This window comes from Manacus candei, unplaced genomic scaffold, assembly GCF_025592945.1.
Source record: "Manacus candei isolate 608988 ecotype Guabito, Panama unplaced genomic scaffold, ASM2559294v1 h1tg000117l, whole genome shotgun sequence".
Lineage (NCBI taxonomy): Eukaryota > Metazoa > Chordata > Aves > Passeriformes > Pipridae > Manacus > Manacus candei.
Window position 1 is genome coordinate 13069 of NW_026138165.1, and position 24855 is coordinate 37923.

The 24855-nt window shown below is 43.3% G+C and overlaps 2 long non-coding RNA genes across 3 annotated transcripts in view; one reads left to right on the plus strand and one right to left on the minus strand.

Moving 5' to 3' along the window:
- LOC127461964 (uncharacterized) overlaps nucleotides 1-24855 on the plus strand; it is a 54522-nt gene that overhangs the window by 11277 nt on the left and 18390 nt on the right. The window lies entirely within an intron of this gene.
- LOC127461965 (uncharacterized) overlaps nucleotides 2648-24855 on the minus strand; it is a 50768-nt gene continuing 28560 nt past the window's right edge. Inside the window, exon 2 of the long non-coding RNA XR_007900245.1 lies at nucleotides 2648-2774. This is a non-coding gene — a long non-coding RNA (uncharacterized LOC127461965). The remainder of the gene's footprint in view (nucleotides 2775-24855) is intronic.

The following is a 24855-nucleotide window of genomic DNA, read 5'->3' on the forward strand; positions in this document are numbered from 1 at the left end:
TGTAGGGTTGCTAATCAGTTGAAGACTTTAATGCCAGTGGGGATTGCAATGATTATAGTGGCGGATGTGAAGTAAGCTCGGGTGTCTACGTCCATACCAACTGTAAATATGTGGTGAGCTCATACGATAAAGCCTAAGAAACCAATGGATAGTATGGCTCAGACTATGCCTATGTAGCCAAAGGGTTCTTTTTTACCGGCGTAATAGGCTACAACATGGGAAATAATTCCGAATCCTGGCAGGATAAGGATGTAGACCTCTGGATGGCCAAAAAATCAGAATAAGTGTTGGTATAAAATTGGGTCTCCGCCTCCTGCGGGGTCAAAGAATGTAGTGTTTAGGTTTCGATCTGTTAGAAGCATTGTAATGCCAGCAGCGAGGACTGGTAGGGAGAGGAGAAGTAGAACTGCAGTAATTAGGACAGATCAAACGAATAGAGGGGTTTGGTATTGTGAGAGAGCAGGTGGTTTTATATTGATTGCTGTGGTGATAAAGTTGATTGCCCCAAGGATAGATGAGACACCTGCCAGGTGAAGGGAGAAGATAGCAAGGTCTACTGATGCACCGGCATGGGCTAGATTTCCGGCTAAGGGTGGGTATACTGTTCATCCTGTTCCGACTCCGGCTTCTACTGTAGAGGATGCTAGGAGAAGTAGGAAGGATGGGGGAAGTAATCAGAAGCTCATGTTATTTATTCGTGGAAATGCTATGTCGGCGGCACCAATTATTAGTGGTACTAATCAGTTGCCAAATCCTCCGATTATAATAGGCATTACTATAAAGAAAATCATAACGAAGGCATGTGCGGTGACGATTACATTGTAAATTTGGTCATCGCCTAAAAGGGTGCCTGGCTGCCCTAGCTCTGTTCGAATGAGGAGACTAAGGGCTGTGCCGATTATACCAGCTCATGCGCCAAAAATAAGGTAAAGTGTGCCGATATCTTTGTGGTTAGTGGAGAATAGTCAACGGTTGATGAAAGTCATAGGTAAGTTGGCTGAGTGTAGAAGCGTTAGGCTGTAGTCCTTTTTACAGAGGTTTAATTCCTCTTCTTATCGATTCTGTAGTGAAATTCATGTTGAGTTGCAAGCTCATTGATGTGCATTAAACATGCGCCGGGATCTAGTAGACAGAAGCCTGTTGGTTAGGGCATTTAGCTGTTAACTAAAATTTTATGGGATCAAAGCCCATCTGTCTAGGGGGAGGTTCTAGCTTAATTAAAGCATCTGAGTTGCATTCAGGAGATGCAGGTTAGTGTCCTGTGTACCTTAACAGAAACTAAGAGGGATTAGCCCTTGTTTAAGGCTTTGAAGGCCTTCGGTTTAAATAACCTAAGTTTCTAAGGGATTGCGAGTACTATGGGAGATAGTGGTAGGAGCATAATTGATAAGGAGGTAAAGGTTGTGGTTATGGTGTTAGTTGGTTTGTTAGTTTGTCACTGTTTTATGTAGTTGGTGAAGTTTGGTGGTAGTGTGATGGTTGCACAGTAGGCCAGTCGTAGGTAGAAGAAAAGTCCAAGTAAAGAGAGTAGGGTAATAGCTGTGGCTACTACTGTTAGTTCTTGTTTTGTGAGCTCTTGAATAATTAACCACTTGGGTAGGAATCCTGTTAGGGGAGGAAGACCTGCAAGGGAGAGGAGGGTGAGCATGAGGATTATGGTGAGTGATGGGATTTTGGTTCATGTGGATATAACAGTGGATAGTTTTAGGGTATTGGTTGTGTTAAGGATGAGGAAGATGGCGGAAGTTGTTACAGTATACAGATAGAACGTAATTAAAGTCAGATTGGGGTTATAGTTGAGAATAATGGTTATTCATCCTAGGTGTGCGATAGATGAGAAAGCTAAAATTTTGCGAATTTGGGTTTGGTTAAGTCCTATTCAGCCACCTAGGGCAGCGGAAGCAATAGCTATTGAAGATAGGAGAGTTGGGTTGAGTGAGGGGGATGTTAGGTAGAATAGTGTGGTTGGTGGAAATTTTATGACTGTGGCTAGTAGGAGGCATGTTGTTATAGTTGAGCCTTGAAGAACTTCTGGAAATCAGAAATGAAATGGGACTAAGCCTAGTTTAATTGAGATTGCAATGGTTAGTAGTATACATGATATGGGATGGGTTAGTTGGGTGATGTCTCATTGGCCAGAGAATCATGCATTGGTCATGCTGGAGAATAAAAGTAGCGTAGATGCGGCTGCCTGGGTTAGAAAGTATTTAGTAGAGGCTTCAATGGTTCGTGGATGGTGGCTTTTAGAGATCAGTGGAAGAATAGCTAAAGTGTTAATTTCTAAGCCGACTCATGCTATTATTCAGTGGTTACTTGAAATTGTGATTGAGGTTCCTAAGAGCAGGCTTATTGTGGAGATTAGTTTAGCTTGGGGATTCATTAGTAAGGGAAGGAGTTAAACCATCATTTTCGGGGTATGGGCCCGATATCTTAATTAGCTGACCTTACTAGAAAATAATATAGAGGGAGTATAGAGGATTTTGATTCCTTTAGTGTAGGTTCGATTCCTACTTTTCTAAAATTAGGAAATGAGAGGGCTGGTATACCTCTATATTTACTTTATCATAGTAACCCTTTTGGATTCAGGCACATTTCCTTGAGTGTCTTAGGTAGGGGGGTAGGCCTGCATAGGAGATAGGAAGGCTGGTATGCCATAGGCATAAGGCTAATGTTAGGGGTAAGAAGTTTTTTCAGAGCAAATGTATGAGTTGATCATATCGGAATCGAGGGTAAGTGGCGCGGATTCATAAGAATCCTGCGGAAAGGAGGAGGGGCTTTGTAGCTAAAGTAGGGGGAATGAGTTCCTGAGGGAGATTAAGTGAGCTGGGGTTTAGGAATAGAATGGTTGTGAGTGCATTTATTAGTATAATGTTAGCATATTCGGCGAGAAAAAATAAGGCGAATGGCCCTGCGGCATATTCTACGTTGAACCCTGAGACTAGTTCAGATTCTCCTTCTGTCAGGTCAAATGGAGCACGGTTTGTTTCGGCAAGAGTGGAGATATATCATATTATTGCTAGGGGTCAGGAGGAGAAAATGAGGTAGAGAGGTTCTTGAGTTGTAGCTAGGGTATTGAGGGTGTAGTTACCACTAAGGATAATTACGGATAGGAGAATAATGGCCAGGGTAACTTCGTAGGAGATAGTCTGTGCGACTACTCGGAGGGCGCCGATTAAGGCATATTTTGAGTTGGAGGCTCATCCTGACCATAGAATTGAATAGACTGACAAGCTAGATAGAGCTACAAGGAAGAGTATGCCAAGGTTTAGGTCAGTAAGGGGAAAGGGTAGGGGAAGTGGTGTTCAGATTGTAATTGCTAGGAGAAGGGCTAATATAGGGGTAGATATAAATAGATAGGGGGATGAAGTTGATGGACGAATAGGTTCTTTGATGAATAGCTTCACTCCATCTGCTATAGGTTGTAAGAGACCAAATGGTCCTACAATATTAGGGCCTTTCCGGGCTTGCATATAACTTAGAATCTTACGTTCAACTAGGGTAAGAAATGCTACAGCGATGAGGATGGAGAGAGCATAGGATATTGATATAATAAGGTAAGTGAGGGTTAAGTGAATTGTCATGTGATTTGTGTTGGAGCTAGGGAGAGGATTTGAACCTCTGGGTAAAGGGCTTAAGCCTTCTGCATTTGCCAAGCTCTGCCACGCTAGTCGTCCTTTTCTAGGAGGCAGTTGTGGTGAAGCTTTTAGTAATTTATTTGGGTTCATTACTGGGTGCGAAGGCGTGCTTGTGGCATAGGCCTTACTTCTTCGGTCCTTTCGTACTAGAAGGAGTTGTAACATAGATAGAAACCGACCTGGATTACTCCGGTCTGAACTCAGATCACGTAGGACTGTTAATCGTTGAAGAAACGAACCCTTGGTAGCGGTTGCACCACTAGGATGTCCTGATCCAACATCGAGGTCGTAAACCTCCTTGTCGATGTGGGCTCTTGAAGGAGATTGCGCTGTTATCCCTGGGGTAGCTAGGTTCATTACTCAATTATATTGGGTCTGGTTACTATTAGCACGTTGATGGGTAGTTCTTGGTTAAGATGGATTGTCTGGTATTTGGAGGTTGAGTTTGTCTCCAAGGTCGCCCCAACCAAAAAATGCACACCAGCAAAATCCCGGGGAGTGGGCCCTGTGGGTGAGTATTGTTAATGGGAGTGGTAGCAGATTTTAAAGTTCCACAGGGTCTTCTTGTCTTATGGGGATATTCCTGCTTTTGCACAGGGAGATCAATTTCACTGATTATCTGCAGGAGACAGCTAAGACCTCGTTAAGCCATTCATACAAGTGCCGATTTATGGGACAATTGATTGCGCTACCTTTGCACGGTTAGGATACCGCGACCGTTGAACGTATTGTCACTGGGCAGGCTTCACCTTTAATACTTGGTTTGCTAAAGGCTATGTTTTTGGTAAACAGTCGGGCCTTGGATTTGCCTAGTTCCTTTTACAGATTTTAATCGTCTTTGGGGGCGCTCCATAGGTGGGTTAACAGAGTTTTGGGTATAAGGTCTTGTTAAGGTTAAAAAATATCCTGTGGATTGTGAATAATGTTGTAATGTAAGCTTGCGCCATAGAGGGGATCCCTAGTTACTTATTTTAGCATAAATTCTCTTATTTAATATAAGTTGGCCTATTGGGGAAGAGGGAGTCATAAGGGAGTTTGGATTTTTTAGGTGAGGAGCTTTGACGCATTCTTTAATGGTGGCTGCTTGAAGGCCCACAGTTAAGTTGTAATTGAATTTATCCGCTAGGGGAGAGTGTACTCTTTTTTAAAGGAGCTGTACCTCCTTTAAATAGCCCTTAATTCGCTTCATGTGGGTTGAGTGTAGTCCTGGGAGGTGAATTAAGAGGGAACTAAGATTCATTTCATAGGCAACCAGCTATCACCCAGCTCGATTGGCTTTTCACCTCTACTAACGAGTCTTCCCACTCTTTTGCAACAGAGACGGGTTTGCTCAGTAGATAGCTGCTCGTGAGTAGCTCGCTTGGGTTTTGGGGAAGCAAGCTTAAATTGGCGTTTTGCTTGGGTAGTTTCTCGCTAAATCATGATGCAAAAGGTACAAGGGTTGGTCTTTGCTATTTATTGCTTGGTTTGTCATTACTATTTCATCCTTCCCTTACGGTACATGATCTCTATTGCGTCTTGAGTTTACCTTTCTATCGCCTATACTAGGTTGAGTAAGAGAATGTTTTGATTTAATGGGTAGTATTAACTTAGTTTCTATGTAATCTGGTAGAAGAGCTAGAGTTAGGCTTCAAGGCGATCTGATATGGAACAGATATCTTTCAGGTGTAAGCTGAATGCTTTAGTTATAGCTACGCCTTGGTAGACTAAGTGCACCTTCCGGTACACTTACCTTGTTACGACTTGCCTCATCTCTAGCTTGAGGGTTTATTATAAATAGAATTAATTATAGCTTGTGAGGAGGGTGACGGGCGGTATGTACGTGCTTCAGAGCCAGCTTAAAGGAGGCATTATTATCCTGCTTTACTGCTAAATCCGCCTTTTAGGGGTGATTTCACACTCCCTGTCGTGAGGTATTTTATGTTAGAAAATGTAGCCCATTTCTACCATCTCATGAGCTATACCTTGTCCTGTCTTATTAGTGGGATGTTGCTGTTGTGCCCACTGTTAAACCCTCAGTTTAGGGGTGGGCTGACGACGGCGGTATATAGGCTGATTTGGCAAGGGATGGTTGGGTGTATCGTGGGTTATCAGTTATAGAACAGGCTCCTCTAGGTGGGTTTGGAGCACCGCCAAGTCCTTAGAGTTTTAAGCGTTTGTGCTCGTAGTTCTCAGGCGGATGCTTAAGTGGTGAAAGCATCAGGATTTAGGGCCAGGCATAGTGGGGTATCTAATCCCAGTTTGTGTTCTGGCTTTCGTGGAGTTTTGTTGATCATGAAGCTAAGATCATTTCTATGGGAGTATTAGATGCATCTTGTGCTTATAACAGCTTGGTTACATTTCAGTCTTAGTTGAAGTGATAGTGGAAAACCACTCTTTACGCCGTATAAAGTTAATTTGGGTTTCTTGTGTGACCGCAGTGGCTGGCACAAGATTTACCAACCCTGGTAGGTTGCTTTAACTAAGTCAAGTTTACACTTATTGCTTAATATTGATTACTGATGAAAACCCGTGGGGGCGTGGCTAGGCAAGGCGTTTTGGGTTACAATTGGAGTGGTGTGCCTGATGCCTGCTCCTGCTGTCTTTTTAAGGTGCTGAGGGCATTTTCACTGGGATGCGGATACTTGCATGTATATATTTGGCAAGAACTAACTGTAAGGTTAGGACTAAGTCTTTTTTGTCCTTGGGTATGTGCAATAGCCGTCTTAACATCTTCAGTGTTATGCTTTATTGTAAGCTACAAGGACTAAGGCTGTTTTAGGCATAGTGATTATTATTGGGGCTTGTTTTAGTTGTAGTAATAGTTGATATTGATTTAGGATTTGTTTAGTGGTTGGTGAAGTAGTTCTAGTGGATAACAAAAATGTGTTGTTGAGAAGTTAGAAGAGTAGAAAGGGGCAGGATTGTAGTGTTGTGGGTGGGTTTGTTAAGGTTTTATGTTCTTGTAGTTGAAATTACAACGATGGTTTTTCAGGCCAAAGGTCTTGGATAGAGGCCAAGCAGGAATTGTTATGACGTACTTTATACTATTTTTAAGTGTTAGTTTTATTTTGGGAAGACTAGAAGTTGCTTTCAATCCTTCTCCATACTATGCAGTAGTGGGGTTAGTGTTGGCGTCTATTGTAGGGTGTGGATGGTTAATGAGTTTGGGGGTGTCTTTTGTATCACTAGTGTTATTTCTGGTATATTTAGGTGGGATGTTAGTGGTTTTTGTGTATTCAGTTTCATTGGCAGCAGATCCATTTCCTGAGACCTGAGGGGACTGGCAGGTTGTTGGGTATGGTGCTGGGTTAGTTTTAGTGTTGGGAGGTGGGGTGTTTATTATAGGGCTATCAGAGTTAGAGTGGTTAGGGATAAACACAGTGGATAGTGGGGGTGTTTTATCTATTCGGTTGGATTTTGAGGGAGCGGCTATGTTTTATTCTTGGGGGGTGGGACAATTTTTAATTGCGGGCTGGGGTCTGTTGCTGACGTTGTTTGTTGTGCTAGAACTTGTACGAGGGTTGTCTCGTGGGGCAATTCGGGCGGTTTAAGGAGGTGTGGTTCAGAGAATAGTTTAATGAAAATGCCAGCTTTGGGAGTTGGTGATAAAGGTTTGATTCCTTTTTTTCTGAAGGGTTGGAAAAAAGTTTGGGACCAACTGTTAAAGGTGTATGTGAGTGGAATATTAGTTAGAGTAGTGGGGGCGATTAACTGGGGAGGTAAGAGGGTGAAAGGAAATGATGGGGTAGATTAAAGTGTAAACAAACAAATGAACAAATGAATGATGAAAGGAAATGATGGGGTAGATTAAAGTGTGTTAAAAAAATTTAGCAAATTGATGATGCAAATGTCTTAATTGGAAAATTAGGGGAATGGAAAGTTTGTAAAATTTGAAATTTTTGTTAAAAAATTTAAAAACAAAAATTAATGATGAATAGAGGGAAAGTCCCTAGATCATTGCAAAAAATGACAAAATATTTGTCATTTTTTGTGAAATTGAAGACAAAAATATGTCTGGCGTACATTAATTAAATTGCAACTTGATGAGAGATGTAATGGAAAAACCAAGCCAACAGCACGTGACAGTGCATCAGTGCAACAGTATGAGACCGAATAACACTTGAAACCATATCATTAATTTTCACGCGAAAGTGAGAAAACCGCTCGCCGACCATAAGGGGTACATGTCAAACATATATGGGAGCCCCCTGGCGGAGCACTCTGAAGGGCTTATTGAGATCTACCCCAAAAAAAAAACCCAAAAGTTTAGAAGAGAGAAAATGCCGCGATCACGAGGTCCAGGTTGGCCGAACATCCCCAACCATTAGTAACGGAGCGCAAGTTTAGGAAAATTAAGCAAGTTATGACCCTGACCGAGGAACCAGAGGCGACAAAGAGCAAGTTATGAGAGTGGGTTATTGGTGGAAAGGGAAAGAATACACCTGAAGCTGGACATGATAAACATTACTAACGCCGGGTTGCTGGTTTCTCGTGAGGAGTACGACTAATAAATAACCCAGCACTTCTTGGTTGGTACATAGAGCAAGGTTAAGTGGTGAGTGGTCCATGGACCATGGATTTTAGGTTCTGTGACGTTCCTCGTATTGAGAAGGATTTTATGCAAAAATTAGCAGCCTTAGGTTTTAGTTCCTTTGGCGGGATTATTCCTAGAACATGACATGTTATGTCCTTGTGTGGGAATGTGCCTAGATCTGTGAATGACAAGTTTTGGATTGTATGGGAGATAGTATGGAAATTTGGATGGTTTTTGCAATAATAGTATGTCAGATTTTCCTACATGCATGTTATGTCTAATGTGGTGGAGGATGCTATGCAAAGTAATACATACCGTAGGGTATGGGGGGGGGGGGGGGGCCCTCCCCTTGATGTACGTGTTGATTGGAAAGTTGGGGGGTGCTTGGATATTTTTTGGAAAACTCTAAGAAGGGGCGGCCTTCAGTCTTTGGTTTACAAGACCAACGTTTTTTATAAACTATTAGAGTGGTTAGAGGTTGAGTATCTTATTTTCTAGGAGACTAGTAATGGGGAATAAGATGAGAATGATTGTGAAGTAGGTAGTTGAGGCGAGTTGTCCAATGATAATAAATGGATGTTCGACTGGTTGGCTACCGATTCATGTAAGGATTAAAAAATTTGTTACTAGGATTCAGAATAGAAGTTGGGAGAGAGGTCGGAAGGTTATAGTTCGTTGCTTTGATATGTGGAGGAATGGGGCTAGAAATAGAATTAAGACGGAGGCGGCTAGGGCTAGGACTCCTCCTAATTTGTTGGGGATTGATCGTAGGATGGCATATGCAAATAGGAAGTACTACTCAGGTTTAATGTGGGGAGGTGTTACTAATGGGTTTGCAGGTGTAAAATTTTCTGGATCTCCTAAGAGGTTGGGTGAGAATATGGCAAGTGTTATTAGAGGAATGAGGAGGAACAAAAGGCCTAGAATATCTTTTATTGAGAAATAGGGGTGAAATGGGATTTTGTCGCAGTCTGAATAAATACCTAGGGGGTTGTTTGAGCCTGTTTTGTGTAAGAAAGTTAAGTGGATGAGGGTGAGACCTGCAATTAAGAATGGGAGGAGGAAGTGGAGGGCAAAGAACCGGGTAAGTGTAGGGTTGTCAACTGAGAATCCTCCTCAAGCTCATTCTACAAGTGTTTGGCCAATGTAAGGAATTGCTGAGAATAGGTTAGTAATTACTGTAGCGCCTCAGAATGATATTTGGCCTCATGGGAGGACATATCCTACGAAGGCAGTTGCTATTAGAGTTAAGAGGAGAATAACTCCTGTGTTTCAGGTTTCTTTATATAGGTAGGAACCATAGTAGAATCCTCGTCCAATGTGTAGGTAAATGCATATGAAGAAGAAGGAGGCGCCGTTTGCATGGAGGTTTCGGATTAGTCAGCCGAATTGAACATTTCGGCATGTATGGGCGACGGACGTGAATGCCAGGGTGATATCCGCTGTATAATGTATTGCTAGTAGGAGGCCAGTGGTGATTTGGATTGTTAGACAGATGCCAAGAAGAGATCCAAAGTTTCATCAGGCGGAAATGTTTGGTGGTGTTGGGAGGTCAATTAAAGAATTGTTGATTATTTTTAGAAGGGGGTGATGTTTTCGTAAGTTAGGGGCCATTAATTCTTAGTTCTGTGTAAATAAGATTATAATTAAGATAGATAGAGCGAAGGATCCTAGATAGGTTTTGATTAGTCCGGAGTGTAGAGTAGTTGAGATTTTGGATACTTTGAGTTGAAGGGTCGCTAGTCCTTCTGGGCCTATTTTTTTATATCAGGATAGGTCGATTAAATGGGATGCAATGTTCTGGCCGTTGTTTAGGAGTTTAGTAGAGCTGAGGCGGTGTATAAGGGGGTTAAAATATCCTAGAGTGCTGGAGAAGTTTATAGTGATATTTTGTTTGGGGACAGAGAAGGTATGTGTGAGTTTTGATAGTTCTAATGCCAGAATGATGCCTAATGTTGTAATAATGATAGCAGTGGTTTTTGTGACCAGTGGTATGGTTATAGGAGGGGTTTTTGTAGGGGAGATATAAGAGGTAATTAATAGACCAGCTATAATACTTCCGAGAGCGAGACGAGTAATTGGGTTTGTGACTGCTGGGTTGTTTTCATTGATGGGAGTAATGGAGGGAATCCGGGTGTAGTCAGTTTGTACTAGTAGGGCTATAGGTAGGCTGTAAGTTGCAGTAAAAGCTGTAGCTACGAGGGTTAGGAGGAGTGCTCAGGTGTTTAGATAGGAGGTATTAAGACTTTGGATAATGAGATCTTTTGAGTAAAACCCTGCTAAAAATGGTGTTCCTATGAGAGCTAAATTTCCGATTGTCAGGCATGAGGTAGTTGTAGGGAGTAGTTTCTGTAATCCTCCTATTTTTCGAATGTCTTGTTCACCGTTAAGGCTGTGAATGATAGACCCAGAGCAAAGGAAGAGTATGGCTTTAAAGAATGCATGCGTAGAGATGTGTAGGAAGGCTCGTTGAGGTAGATTTAGGCCAATAGTGACTATTATTAGTCCTAGTTGGCTGGATGTAGAGAAAGCAATAATTTTTTTGATGTCGTTTTGGGTAAGAGCGCATGTAGCGGCAAATAGGGTGGATAGGGCACCTATACAAAGGCACATAGTTAGGGCAATTTGGTTGTTACATAATATGTGGTGAGTGCGAATAAGTAGAAAGATTCCGGCAACTACTATTGTGCTGGAATGGAGTAGGGCAGATACAGGGGTTGGCCCTTCTACAGCTGCTGGGAGTCATGGATGCAGGCCAAATTGGGCAAATTTACCTGTGGCGGCTAGGATGAGCCCTAAGAGAGGGAGAAGGGATATTTGGTTTGGGGAGGATTGCTGTTGAATTTCTCAAGTGTTTATTGAGGATGCTAGTCATGCTATGCAGAGGATTAGTCCAATATCCCCAATACGGTTGTAAAGTACGGCTTGAAGTGCAGCGGTGTTGGCTTCTGCTCGACCGTGTCACCATCCAATCAGGAGGAAGGATATAATTCCGACTCCCTCTCAGCTGATAAATAAGAGGAATATGTTATTAGCGATGATTAGGATGAGTATTGCAATGAGAAAGATTAGAAGGTAAAGAGAGAATTTTGTGGTGTGGGGTTCTGAGGCTATATATCATGTTGTAAATTGAAGAATAGATCATGTTACGAATAGTGCAATAGGAAAAAACGTTAAGGAGTATTGGTCTATTTTAAGGCTAAAAGGGATTTTGAAGTTCGCAATAAATTTTCATTCTCAATAGAAAGTGGTATTTTCCATATTTAAGTAGATGGAGAGGATTATGGGAATTAAACTAACTATGAAGGAAGTTTTAACAGTGTGTATGATGGTTGTTGGAGAGTTTAGGTAGTTTTTGGATAGGAGGGGGAGTAGGATGGGTATAGAGAGGGTAGCCAGGGTCAAGAATATAGAGGTGTTGAGGATTAATGGGAAGTCCATTACTTTTACTTGGACTTGCACCAAGATGAATGGTTCCTAAGACCAGTGGATTGCTATTATCCTTTAAAAGTAAGGGGGCTGAGGTCTTAGGCTCAGATGCAAGAGTTAGCAGTTCTTGTTGGTTAAACCTCCCCTCGGCAGGCAAGAAGAGTTTAACTTCTATTTTTAGGATCACAGTCTAATGTTTGGTTTAAAACTATGCTTGCATGTGGGAATTCCTGAGATTAGCTCTGGTTTTAGGATGAGGAGGAGGGAGGGTAGGATATGAAGTGTTATAAGGAGATGTTCTCGTGTATTTGAATTTTGGGTGGTTGTAATATAGGTTGGAGTTGGACCTCGTTGGGTTATAAGGAGTATGTAGAGGGTATAGGCTGCAGTTAGTAGAGTTGCGGCTCCGGTTAGGATAATGGTGAAGGTGGATCAGTTGAAGAGTGCAATTACGATAGTTAATTCAGCTATCAGGTTAGTGGTAGGAGGAAGGGCTATGTTTGTTAGGTTGGCTAGGAGCCATCAGATTCCTGTTAGAGGTAAAAGGGGTTGTAGGCCTCGTGTTAGAAGGAGAGTATGACTATGTATGCGTTCCTAGTTTGTATTAGCTAGGCAAAATAGTATGGAAGAGGTGAGTCCATGTGAAATCATTAGGATTATGGCCCCTGAAAAGGATCAGTGGGTTTGGATTATTGTTGCGGCAATGACTAGACCTATGTGGCTTACTGAGGAGTAGGCGATTAATGACTTAAGGTCGATTTGGCGTAGGCAGATGGAGCTTGTCATTAGTGCCCCTCATAAGGCTAGGGTTAAAAATGGGTAGTAGAGGTAGTCTAATAGGGAGTTTGTAATTATTGAGGTACGCATAATGCCATATCCCCCAAGTTTGAGGAGGAGCGCAGCTAGGAGTATGGATCCTGCGATTGGTGCCTCTACGTGGGCTTTTGGGAGTCATAGGTCTAGTCCGTAAAGGGGAGCTTTCACTATGAAAGCGAGCAATAGGGCTAGACTTGATATGAGGCCTGTTCAGGAGTTTGTAAGAGATGAGTGTGAAAGTTTTATTATAGTGATGTGTATAGTTCCTGTTTGGGTGTGAAGATAGAGGATCACTACTAATAGGGGAAGAGAACTAATTAGTGTATAAAATAAGAGGTAGATTCCAGCACTTAAACGTTCTGGTTGGCTACCCCATCGTGTGATTAGAATTAGGGTAGGGATTAGGGTAGCTTCGAATGCGATATAAAATAATATCAGTTCTAAGGCTGAGAAGGCCAAGATAATGAATGGTTGGGTGAGGATTATGGTTATGGTAAAAATATATTTTCGTGTGGGAGGTTCTTGTTGAAGGTGATTTTGGCTTGCCAGGATTATAAGAGGTAGAAGTCAACAAGATAGAACTAATAAGGGGGATGAAATTTGATCAGTTCCAAGTCATGGTGATAGTTTTTTGCTAGGGTAATAGGTTGAAGGAAGTCATTGTAAGCTAGCGGTTGCAATTAAGAGGTTGTGCGAGGTGACATTGAGTCATAGGAATTTTGGAGGAGATAAGAGGGTCATGGGGAGTAATATGACTGTGGGGAGAATAATTTTTAACATTGTAGAAGGTTTAGATTGTGTAAATGATCCGATCCGTGAGTTCGGGTGGAAGCTACTAGGACTGCTAGACCGGCGCCTGCTTCACAGGTTGAGAATGCTAACATAAGAATGGGCATTAAGGTGGGGGATGTTGTTTGGGTTTGAATAGGTCATATGGAGAGGGCAATGTATATTGATAGTATTATACTTTCTAAGCATAGCAGGGCAGAAATTAGGTGTATTCGGTGAAAGGCTAGTCCTAGACTACTTAGGGTGAAGGCAGAGTAGAAGCTTAAATGCAGAAAGGTCATTGAGAAAGTCACGGGGTAGGACTGTGGTTTGTTGAGCCGAAATCAACTGTCTTTGCTAGACTAACTTTCTGAAGTTATTCTGCTCATTCTAAGCCCCCTTGAATTCATTCATAAATTAGCCCTAGTGCGAGGAGGCGAATGACTGTGGAGGTTCATGTTAAGGTAGCGAGGGGGGAGAGGAGTGGAGTAGTCCATGGGAGGGGCAGTAGGAGGGCAATTTCTAGGTCGAACAAGAGGAATAAGATTGCGACAAGGAAGAATCGGATTGAAAATGGGAGGCGGGCAGAGCCCAGTGGGTCAAAGCCACATTCGTATGGGGATAATTTTTCTGAATCTGGATTTATTTGAGCTAATCAAAGGTTTAGTGAAGATAATACATAGTGATAGAGAAATTGTGAATATAAAGAGGAGGATGTTAATTGCCTTTCTCTGGTTTTGATCCAGATTTTAGAGATTGGAAGTCAATTGTAATTAATATACTAGAAGGGCAAGATCCTCATCAATAGATTGTTATGTAGAGGAACAGTCAGATAATGTCAACAAAATGTCAGTATCAGGCCGCTGCTTCAAAGCCAAAGTGGTGGTTGGATGTGAAGTGGAATTTTACGAGGCGGAGGAGGCAAATCAAGAGGAAGGAGGATCCAATGATTACATGGAGACCATGAAATCCTGTGGCGACAAAAAAGGTTGATCCATAGACTCCGTCGGCAATTGAGAATGGAGCTTCATAATATTCTATTGCTTGAAGTGCTGTAAAGTAGAATCCTAATAGGACGGTTATAAGTAGGGCTTGGGTAGCTTGGTTCCGATTGCCCTCTGTAATGCTGTGATGTGCTCATGTGACAGTGACTCCTGAGGCTAGGAGGATAGCAGTGTTTAGTAGGGGGACTTCTATTGGATTGAGAGGTTTGATTCCTATAGGAGGTCATTGTCCTCCGAGTTCTGGAGTGGGGACTAAGCTGGAGTGGAAGAATGCTCAGAAGAATCCTAGGAAGAAGAATGCTTCGGATGTAATAAATAGAATTATTCCGTAACGTAAGCCCTTTTGGACTGTAGGGGTATGGTGGCCTCGGAATGTGCTTTCTCGTACGATGTCACGTCATCATTGGAGTATCACTAGGATTATAGAGAGTAGGCCTAGGAGTAAGAGTTGGATAGAGTTGTGGTGAAATCATATGGCTAACCCAAAAGCAGCGAGGAGGGCGGCTGTTGCTCCAAAAATGGGTCAAGGGCTTGGGTCTACTATGTGAAATGAGTGGGCTTGGTGTGTCATTAAGGGTTAAATGTTTTCTTGTAAGTAAAGGCTTAGAAGAAGTACAAAGACATACGCTTGGATTATTGCCACGGCCACTTCTAGAATTGTTAAGAGGAGTAGAATTGTTCTAGTTAGAAGGGACACGGTAGGTATAATGGGAAGGAGGACGGTAGTGGCTGTTGAAATGAGTTGGATGAGCAGGTGTCCTGCTGTGAGGTTGACTGTGAGGCGAACTCCTAAGGCTAAAGGGCGAATGAGAAGGCTTGTTGTTTCAATTATGATGAGGGCAAGAATTAGAGGCGTTGGGGTGCCTTCTGGTAGGAGGTGTCCAAGGGAAGCTGAAGGTTGGTTTCGTAGGCCTGTTAGCAGGGTGGCAAGTCATAGAGGGAAGGCGAGGGCTAGGTTTATTGATAGTTGGGTAGTAGGTGTGAATGTGTAAGGTAGGAGGCCTAATAGGTTAATTGTTAGAAGTATAATTATGAGTGATGATAGGATTAGGGCTCATTTATGGCCTTTTTTGTTTAATGGGGTTATTAGTTGTTTTGTGATTAAATGGAGAAATCAGAGTTGAAGAGTTGAAAGATGATTTGTAACTCATCGATTGCCAGGAGAAGGAAGTAATAGGGTTGGGAATAACAGCGAGATGAGGATAAGGGGGATTCCGAGGAGGGTTGGGCTTATGAATTGATCAAAGAAGCTTAGGTTCATGGTCAGTTTCAGGAATGAGTTTTTATAGTGGGTAGTGTTTTGTTGGAGGGTGAGTTAGTTGGGGTAAATAGTAAGAGTTTAGGTTGAAGGATAAAAGAAAAAGTGAATCATGAAGTTAGTATGATAAAAAGTCAAGGTGCGGGGTTTAGTTGGGGCATGTCATTAAGGAGGGTGAATAATCCTCTTTCTCTAGCTTAAAAGGCTAGTGCTGGTTCATAGCTTCTTAATGATTAGGATGTTAGAAGTGAAGATCAGTTTTCGAAGTGTGTTAGAGGGGCTGATTCTACTACGATAGGTATGAAGCTGTGGTTGGCTCCACAGATTTCTGAGCACTGACCGTAGAAGATTCCAGTACGGGTTGTGATAAAGGAAGTTTGGTTCAGTCGTCCTGGAATTGCATCGGTTTTTACACCAAGGCTAGGAACAGCTCAGGAGTGGAGAACGTCATCAGCTGTAACAATAATTCGAATTGGGGATTCTATTGGAATGACGATGCGGTTATCAACTTCTAGGAGGCGGAAATGACCGAGTGTTAGATCCATAGTTGGTAGTATGTAAGAGTCAAAAGATAAATCTTTAAAGTCTGTATATTCGTAGGATCAGTATCATTGGTGGCCAAAAACTTAGAGGGTGAGGTCAGGTTCATCGATTTCGTCTATCATGTAGAGGATTTGAAGGGATGGGAGGGCTAGTATAATTAGGACAATGGCAGGTAAGATTGTTCAGACAAATTCTACTTCTTGTGCGTTGACGGTGTTGGAGGATAGTTTTTCTATAAGTATAAGAGCTAGTAAATACAGGACTAGGCTACAAATGGCTAGTGCGACTATTAGGGCATGGTCGTGAAATTCAATAAGTTCTTCTATAATAGGGGATGAAGCGTCTTGAAAACCAAATTGAGAGTGGTTGGCCATGGAGTTGGGATGGGAGGTTCTGGGTTTTCACCTGTGATTTAGTCTTGACAAGACTATGTAATGATTTTACTAACAACCCATAAGAAAGAAGCATGAGTGGTTTGATGCGGTTGGCTTGAAACCAGCTTATGAGGGTTCGATTCCTTCCTTTCTTGTACTTGGACAAAAGCTGGTTCTTCAAAGGTATGGTAGGGAGGAGGGCAGCCGTGAATTCATTCAATGTTTGTGGAAGTAAGTTCTGGTTGCACTACTTTCCGTTTGGATGCGAAGGTTTCTCAGATAATGAACAATAGTATAATTACAGCTACTATGGAGATGAGGGAACCGATGGAGGATAGGGTGTTTCATAGGGTATGAGCATCTGGGTAGTCTGAGTATCGTCGTGGTATACCAGCTAGGCCTAGGAAATGTTGTGGGAAGAATGTTAGGTTGACCCCAAAGAATATTAGTCCAAAGTGGGCTTTAGCTCATGTAGAGTGAAGGGTGTAGCCAGTGAACAGTGGGAATCAATGTGTGAAGCCAGCTAAAATGGCGAATACTGCCCCCATAGATAATACACAGTGGAAATGTGCAACTACGTAGTAGGTGTCATGCAGGGCGATGTCTAGGGAGGAGTTGGCAAGAACGATGCCTGTTAGTCCACCAATGGTGAAGAGGAAAATAAAGCCTAGGGCTCATAGTATGGGCGGGTCTCATTTGATTGTTCCACCGTGTAGGGTTGCTAGTCAGCTGAAGACTTTAATGCCAGTGGGGATTGCAATAATTATGGTGGCGGATGTGAAGTAAGCTCGGGTATCTACGTCCATTCCAACTGTAAATATGTGGTGAGCTCATACAATAAAGCCCAAGAAAGCAATGGATAATATGGCTCAGACTATGCCTATGTAGCCAAAGGGTTCTTTTTTACCGGCGTAGTAGGCTACAACATGGGAAATAATTCCAAATCCTGGTAGGATAAGGATGTAGACTTCTGGATGGCCAAAAAACCAGAATAAGTGTTGATATAAAATTGGGTCTCCGCCTCCTGCGGGGTCAAAGAATGTAGTGTTTAGGTTTCGATCTGTTAGAAGCATTGTAATGCCAACAGCGAGGACTGGTAGGGAGAGGAGAAGTAGAACTGCAGTAATTAGGACGGATCAAACGAATAGAGGGGTTTGGTATTGTGAGAGAGCAGGTGGTTTTATATTGATTGCTGTGGTGATAAAGTTGATTGCCCCAAGGATGGATGAGACACCTGCCAGGTGAAGGGAGAAGACGGCAAGGTCTATTGATGCACCGGCGTGGGCTAGATTTCCGGCTAGGGGTGGGTATATTGTTCATCCTGTTCCGGCCCCGGCTTCTACTGTAGAAGATGTTAGAAGAAGTAGGAAGGATGGAGGAAGTAGTCAGAAGCTCATGTTATTTATTCGTGGAAATGCTATGTTGGGGGCACCAATTATTAATGGTACTAATCAGTTACCAAACCCTCTGATTATAATAGGCATTACTATAAAGAAAATTATAACGAAGGCATGTGCGGTGACGATTACATTGTAAATTTGGCCATCGCCTAAAAGGGTGCCTGGCTGTCCTAGTTCTGCTCGAATGAGGAGACTAAGGGCTGTGCCGATTATACCAGCTCATGCGCCAAAAATAAGGTAAAGTGTGCCAATATCTTTGTGGTTAGTGGAAAATAGTCAACGGTTGATGAAAGTCACAGGTAAGATGGCTGAGTGTAGAAGCGTTAGGCTGTAGTCCTTTTTACAGAGGTTTGATTCCTCTTCTTATCGATTCTGTAGTGAAGTTCATGTTGAGTTGCAAGCTCATTGATGTGCATTAAACATGCACCGGGATCTAGTAGACAGAAGCCTGTTGGTTGGGGCCTTTAGCTGTTAACTAAAATTTTATGGGATCAAAGCCCATCTGTCTAGGGGGAGGTTATAGCTTAATTAAAGCATCTGAGTTGCATTCAGGAGATGCAGGTTAGTATCCTGTGTACCTTAACAGAAACTAAGAGGGATTAGCCCTTGTTTAAGGCTTTGAAGGCCTTCGGTTTAAATAACCTAAGTTTCTAAGGGATTGCGAGTACTATGGGAGATAGTGGTAGGAGTATAACTGATAAGGAGGTAAAGGTTGTGGTTAGGGTGTTAGTTGGTTTGTTAGTTTGTCATTGTTTTATGTAGTTAGTGAAGTTTGGGGGTAGTGTGATGGTTGCACAGTAGGCCAGTCGTAGGTAGAAGAAAAGTCCAAGTAAAGAGAGTAGGGTAATAGCTGTGGCTACTACTGTTAGTTCTTGTTTTGTGAGCTCTTGAATAATTAACCATTTGGGTAGGAATCCCGTTAGGGGAGGAAGACCTGCAAGGGAGAGGAGAGTGAGCATAAGGATTGTGGTTAGTGATGGAATTTTGGTTCATGTGGATATAACAGTGGATAGTTTTAGGGTATTGGTTGTGTTAAGGATGAAGAAGATGGCGGAAGTTGTTACAGTATATAGATAGAACGTAATTAAAGTCAGATTGGGGTTATAGTTGAGAATAATAGTTATTCATCCTAGGTGTGCGATAGATGAGAAATAAAAAGATTTTCTCTCTACTTCCTGTCAGCAGTGATACCTGGCCACTTCATGGGAAGCAGGACTTCACCACACAGAGAAGCCGCTCAGAAGGCATGTATTGTAAAAAAATGGATTTTCCCCCTTTCCTGTTCCTTTCCTGAGCTCTTGTCGCTGAGCTGACGCCATATATTCTGCAATGTCCCTTTGGTCCATTTGGCTCAACTGACCTGTCTGTATCGCCTCCCATGATCTTGCCCCCGATTCAGGGGACGAAGCCGACAATGCAGATGCTGCACCAGCCCGCCCTGCTCAGCAGTTGCCAAAGCACTGGTGTGATTAACCCCTTTGTAGCTCCCAATGCAAAGCACAGCACTGTGACGCCTGCAGTGAGAACATGAACTCCAGCTCAGACAGACCCAACACATGTGGGATTCTGAAATGTCTCAGGGTTCCTTTGGTTCCACGATGCCCCTCTCAGACCTGGTAGTAGAAAAATAAATCAAAAAATTGAGAAGAAATCATCTTAAAGTCATGCTAAGCCTGACTTCTACAGTCCAGAATCTATATATGTGTGACTGCAGATACTTGGGATGAGGGTAGATGCTCAGAGGAATTCATGGGTTTGATCTAGGAAACCTGTCCCAAAGTTTTCACTGCCTTTTCCTCCTTGGACATTTCCTGATGCCCGGAGGAAGCTCATGTCCAACAGCAGCAGGTGACCCTTGTATAACAAGGAATGAATGATGCTCCTCGTGCGGTGGTGAGACAAAGAGAAGTTTATTCAAAATTCCCACTCTTAAATCCCTGTGTACCATGTGACTTCTTCAGCCAATAGAGTTATATGTGACTGTGCATGTCCCCTCGGGCCCATCGCCCTGGCACATCCCCTGTGCATCCAGACACGCCTCCCACATATCCCCTCTCTCTAATATCTTAAAGAAGTCACAAAAAACAGTGCAAAAAACAGTGCAAACAATCAGAACATTGTAAACTACCAAGCTTCGCAGCGACCCAGCGCATTGCTTCGCTTAGCTTCTTAACTCTAATATAAACCTTTTAAAACCTTATATTCCTTTAGGGTAGTGCAACTTGGATAATTATTTTATTAACTTGGGGCCTTTAGCCCAACTGTGTGTAAACTATAACTTTTATTAATCTGAGGGTTTTTTAATAACTGGGGATTTCAAACTTTATTCAAGAAACAGGGTAAGCATATCAAAACTCAATTCTTTCAAGGTGACCTTGTGGTGTACGTAATGTGGTCTTGTGAGGTATTCTGTGTTTTTATGTTTTCCAGTCACTCAACTCTCTTATTCATTCACTCATCTCACACACGACAGCTGTCATCATTCACGCATACACATGCACACACCAATATTTGCAGTTTGCTTGTCACCACATTGGTCATTAATATAAACCGAAACATAACATAACTGTTTTTAAACTCCTGAGTTATCTGGTTCCTGCAGCTGTGATTGTGTATCCAAATAGGGTTTTACACACCTGGAGGGAATCCACTTTAGTTCTGTTCCTGTTGCCACACAAGCGTAACCTCTCCCCCAAGTCAGAAGATCTAAAGGTCCTGTCCATTGTCCCGAGATCAAATCTTTTACCATGACTAATGGCCTGGGAGAGGCAAACGCCTGAGATTTGTGCTGCTTCTCATATCTGCTTCTTTCAGCACTGTCACAATTTAAAAAATTGATAACATATGTGGCTTTCCACAAACGTTCTTGCGGACTGTATAGCTTCTCCCCCCCTCTTTGTTTTATTAGCATCTCTTTCAGTGTGCGGTGTGCTCTTTCTACAATTGCTTGTCCTGTAGGTGAGTGTGGAATTCCTGTAATATGTGAAATTCCCCATTCTGATAGGAAATTCCTTACCTTTTCAGAGATGTATGCTGGTCCGTTATTGGTCTTAATCTGTTGTGGAGTGCCAAGGGTAGCAAAACAGCTTAGCCAGTGTCTTATTACATCCTTGGCTTTCTCACCTGTGTGTGCTGTAGCAGTGATGTACTGTGAATGTGTGTCTACAGTTACATGTACATATTTCAAGGGGCCAAATTCTGGGATGTGTGTAACATCTGTTTGCCATATCTGATTGGATATTAACCCTCTGGGGTTAACACCTTCCTGAGATGGCATGGGGGTAATTTTTTGACAGTCTGGACAAGTCAATATGATATCTCGGGCCTGATTGATAGTAATTTTGAATTGTCTCTTTAGAGAGCGTGCATTCTGGTGGAAAAATGAATGGGACAATTTTGCTTGCTCAAGGGTCCTAGGTACTGTGTTGAACATTGCTACTTTGTCAGCTTCTCGGTTCCCTTCAGCTATTGGCCCTGGCATGTCAGTGTGAGACCTGATGTGCATTATATAAAAATCAAACCTTCTGTGATTGACAAGGAACCAAATACAACGCATTTCAAACAACAAATGAGGGTTAGAAACATCCCGAAGAAATGAACATTCTAGACGTGAAACTAGCCCTGCAGCATAACAAGAATCAGTGACAATATTAACAGGTTGTTCAGAAAACTTTTCCAGGGCAATACAAATGGCAGCCAGTTCCAGAACCTGCACAGAGCATTGGTTCATGGTCTGTACTTTTTGTTCCCATTGTCCGGTATCAGGATTTATCCAAGTCACTGCAGCTTTCTGTGATCGCCCAGATGCATCTGTAAAAACTGTGAGACCTTTTACTGGCTCACTTCTGCATCTAGTCGTGGTTCTTAAAGGCAAATTACCGATTTCTGCCCAAAGTTTGTGCTTAGGGAGATTAACTGAAATGTTACCATCAAAACCTGCTAAGGTAGCTTGGAACTCGGTGTCCTCAGCTAGCATCCAAGCTAAATTGTCCTTCGTGGCTGGAATGTAATGACCGCTGGATCCCTTCCATCTAGTTCCTGTAATCGAACTCTGCCTTTAATAACAAGCTTAGCAAACATTTCATTAATTGTCCATACAGTTTTAGGTGGGGTGTGGGGCAGAAATAGCCATTCTAGAACCAGCAGTGGGTCCTTTTCAGTCTGGTCCCACTGGAATAAGACTGCAAATGGCTGGTACCTGCTGGGAATTAAGGCCAGGTAGATTTGCAGTTCAGGATCTCTCCTTCTGCTCTGCCTAGATTCGATCGCCTTGGCACAGATGTCTAACGCCTGTTTGGCCTCTGCTGTCAGAGCCCTATTAGACGTCAGATCAGAGTCCCCCTTTAGTAACACAAAGAGAGGGTGTAGCTCCTCTGTGGTTAAGCCTAGAACAGGCCTTAACCAATTAATAGCTCCCAGGAGTTTTTGCAACTCATGTAAGGTTAAAGTGTCTTTTACCTCGAGCTGCAGTGGCTGTGGGGAAATCTGTTGTTGCGTGATTCTCCATCCAAGATAGCTCCAGGGCTGCGATCGCTGGATTTTCTCTTCTGCAACCTGTAAGCCTGCTTCTTGGACAGCATCAGTTAAAGCAGTAACAACAATTTGCAGTTCATTTTCTGTGACCATGCTTATTAAAATATCATCCATATATTGGTAGATTATTGCAGAGGGAAAACGTTTTCTGACGGGTTGAATAGCATTTGCAACTACTGTTTGGCATATGGTTGGACTGTTCTTCATCCCCTGAGGGAGAACAACCCAGTGATACCTTTGCATAGGCTGTGAGTTGTTTAATGCTGGAATAGAAAATGCAAACCTTGGGGCATCCTCGGGGTGCAGGAATATGGTGAAAAAGCAGCCCTTTAAATCAATTATTGTCAGAGGCCAGTTCGCTGGGAGCATAGCAGGTGAGGGTAATCCTGGTTGCAATGCCCCCATAGACTCAATGACTGCGTTTACTGCTCTGAGATCCCGAATCATCCTCCATTTGCCAGTTTTTTTGGGAATGCAAAATACAGGAGTGTTCCAGGGACTATTTGTTGGCACAATGTGTCCTGCTTCCAATTGTTCCTCTACAAACATCTTTAAATGTTCAAGCCTTTCTTTTTTCATGGGCCATTGGTCTACCCAGACCGGCTGGTCACTTTTCCAGACCAGCTTAATCGGTGCTTGGGACGGCTGACCAATGGCCCCTATTGAAAAACCTGGTTGCTTGCAGGAGGAATTTGCATTACTGTGCCAAACTGTGAAAGTATATCACGTCCCCACAGAGAGCAAGGGATCGGGGCTATGAATGGAGCTACCTTTGCTACTTGCCCCTCTGGTCCCAAGACAGTGAGTACTTGAGCACTCTGTCTGGGTCTTTGTGTGCCTCCCACCCCTTGAATGGTTGCAGCTGGGCAAACAGTAGGCCAGTCAAGTGGTCATTCGGAGTCCTTTATGATGGAAACATCGGCTCCCGAATCCAAAAGGCCTGTAAATCGGTGCCCATTAACCTGGCACGTCATGAGCGGCTGTGCTGCTTTGATGGCTGCTGCCCAGTAAACTTGTGGTTGTCCCGTGCTGCCAAAGGCCCCTGAACCCCACTCTCTCCCCCCCTCCCCTGCAGGCAACGTACTGTATAAGGGGATTAACTGAGCAAGCTTCTGTCCTTTAGAGATGAAGCAGGGGGGTGAAGGGGTCCATGCCATTATCAGAATCTCGCTATGAGAATCCGAGTCTATTACACCTGGCAGCACAAACAAACCCATTCTGGTGGTAGAGGACCTTCCAATCTGCAGTGCATGTACCCCTGGATTAAGGGGACCCCGATGTCCAGTCGGGATTAGCACCACCTCAGTGGAAGTTATGAGGACTGTGTCCCTGTTGGATAAGTCCAGTCCAGCGCTGGCTGATGTGGCGGGGCACAGATCGCTGGCTGGGGTGCAGGGGCACAGAGCGCTGGTTGAGCTGGGGGGGCACAAATCGCCAGCCTGTTCCCCTGTGTCACATGTGATTGCTGTACCGGGGCATGCGACAGCGCCCCTCGCCTCCAGTTTTTTGGCATCCTCCTTGCTTTGGGTTGCTTTCAAGGTGCCAATGCTAGAGGTTTCTGAGGGCAGTCCCTTTGGAAATGGTCAGGGGCCCCACAAATGAAACAACCATCTTTGGGTCTGGCCCCCTGTTGTGTCCTTAACTGAGTACTCAGTGCTACTGCTAACAAATCTGATTGATGTGTTAAAGAACCCACCTCTTGGCAGGCACGAACTAATTCTGAGATACTGCAAGTTTCCCTCTTAGGAAGGGTTTGCAGAACTCTTTTACAATCCACATTAGCATTTTCGAAAGCCAGTCTTCTACTAAGGATTTCCCTGGCTTCCTCATTTTCAATCTGCCTATCCAGAGTATATTGCAGCCGATCTAGGAATTTTGTGTAAGGTTCTGTTGGGCCCTGTATTATTTTGGTAAATGACAAGTTTGCATCTCTGTCTGATGTAGGTAATTTTCTTATTGCCCGCATGACATGTTTTGCTATTACCTCGTATACCTCTCTATTGTAACCGGTTTGAGCATCTATGGAACGATAGTTCCCATCCCCTGTGAGTTGGTGTGCTGATACCCCTGCTTGCGGGTCATTAGCGTAAGCAGAACAGATTTCTCTAAAATCGTTCAGCCATACATTGTATTGTGTGTTAGAAAGGCTTATTTGTAACAAGGTTCTCCAGTCATGAGGCATGAAGATGTATGTGGAACTTAGTGACTCTAAAAATGCAAGCGTGTTAGGGGATGATACACCAGTTTCTCTCATTAACTGTCTTAGTTCTTTGGTTAGTTCATGTGGTAATGGTTGGAACCTGCGGCTTTGACGTGGACCGATAATTACTGGACATGCTTGTATAACTTGTAAGTCCCCAGTACGCAATGCCTCTTCTCTGCATAAAGCCCAGCTATCAATTGTACCTTCTCGGTATGTTGCTTCATCCCTTGCCGGCGGAGCTATCCCGAAATCCCCCTCCTCCTCCCCCCATTCCTCCCATTCCCCCCCCCCTGCAGCTCCGGCGAAAGCGGCTGTCTGTGGGTGGGTGGTGGTGGTGGTTGGGGAGTACGGCGCGGGGGCGGGGAAGGATGGGTCG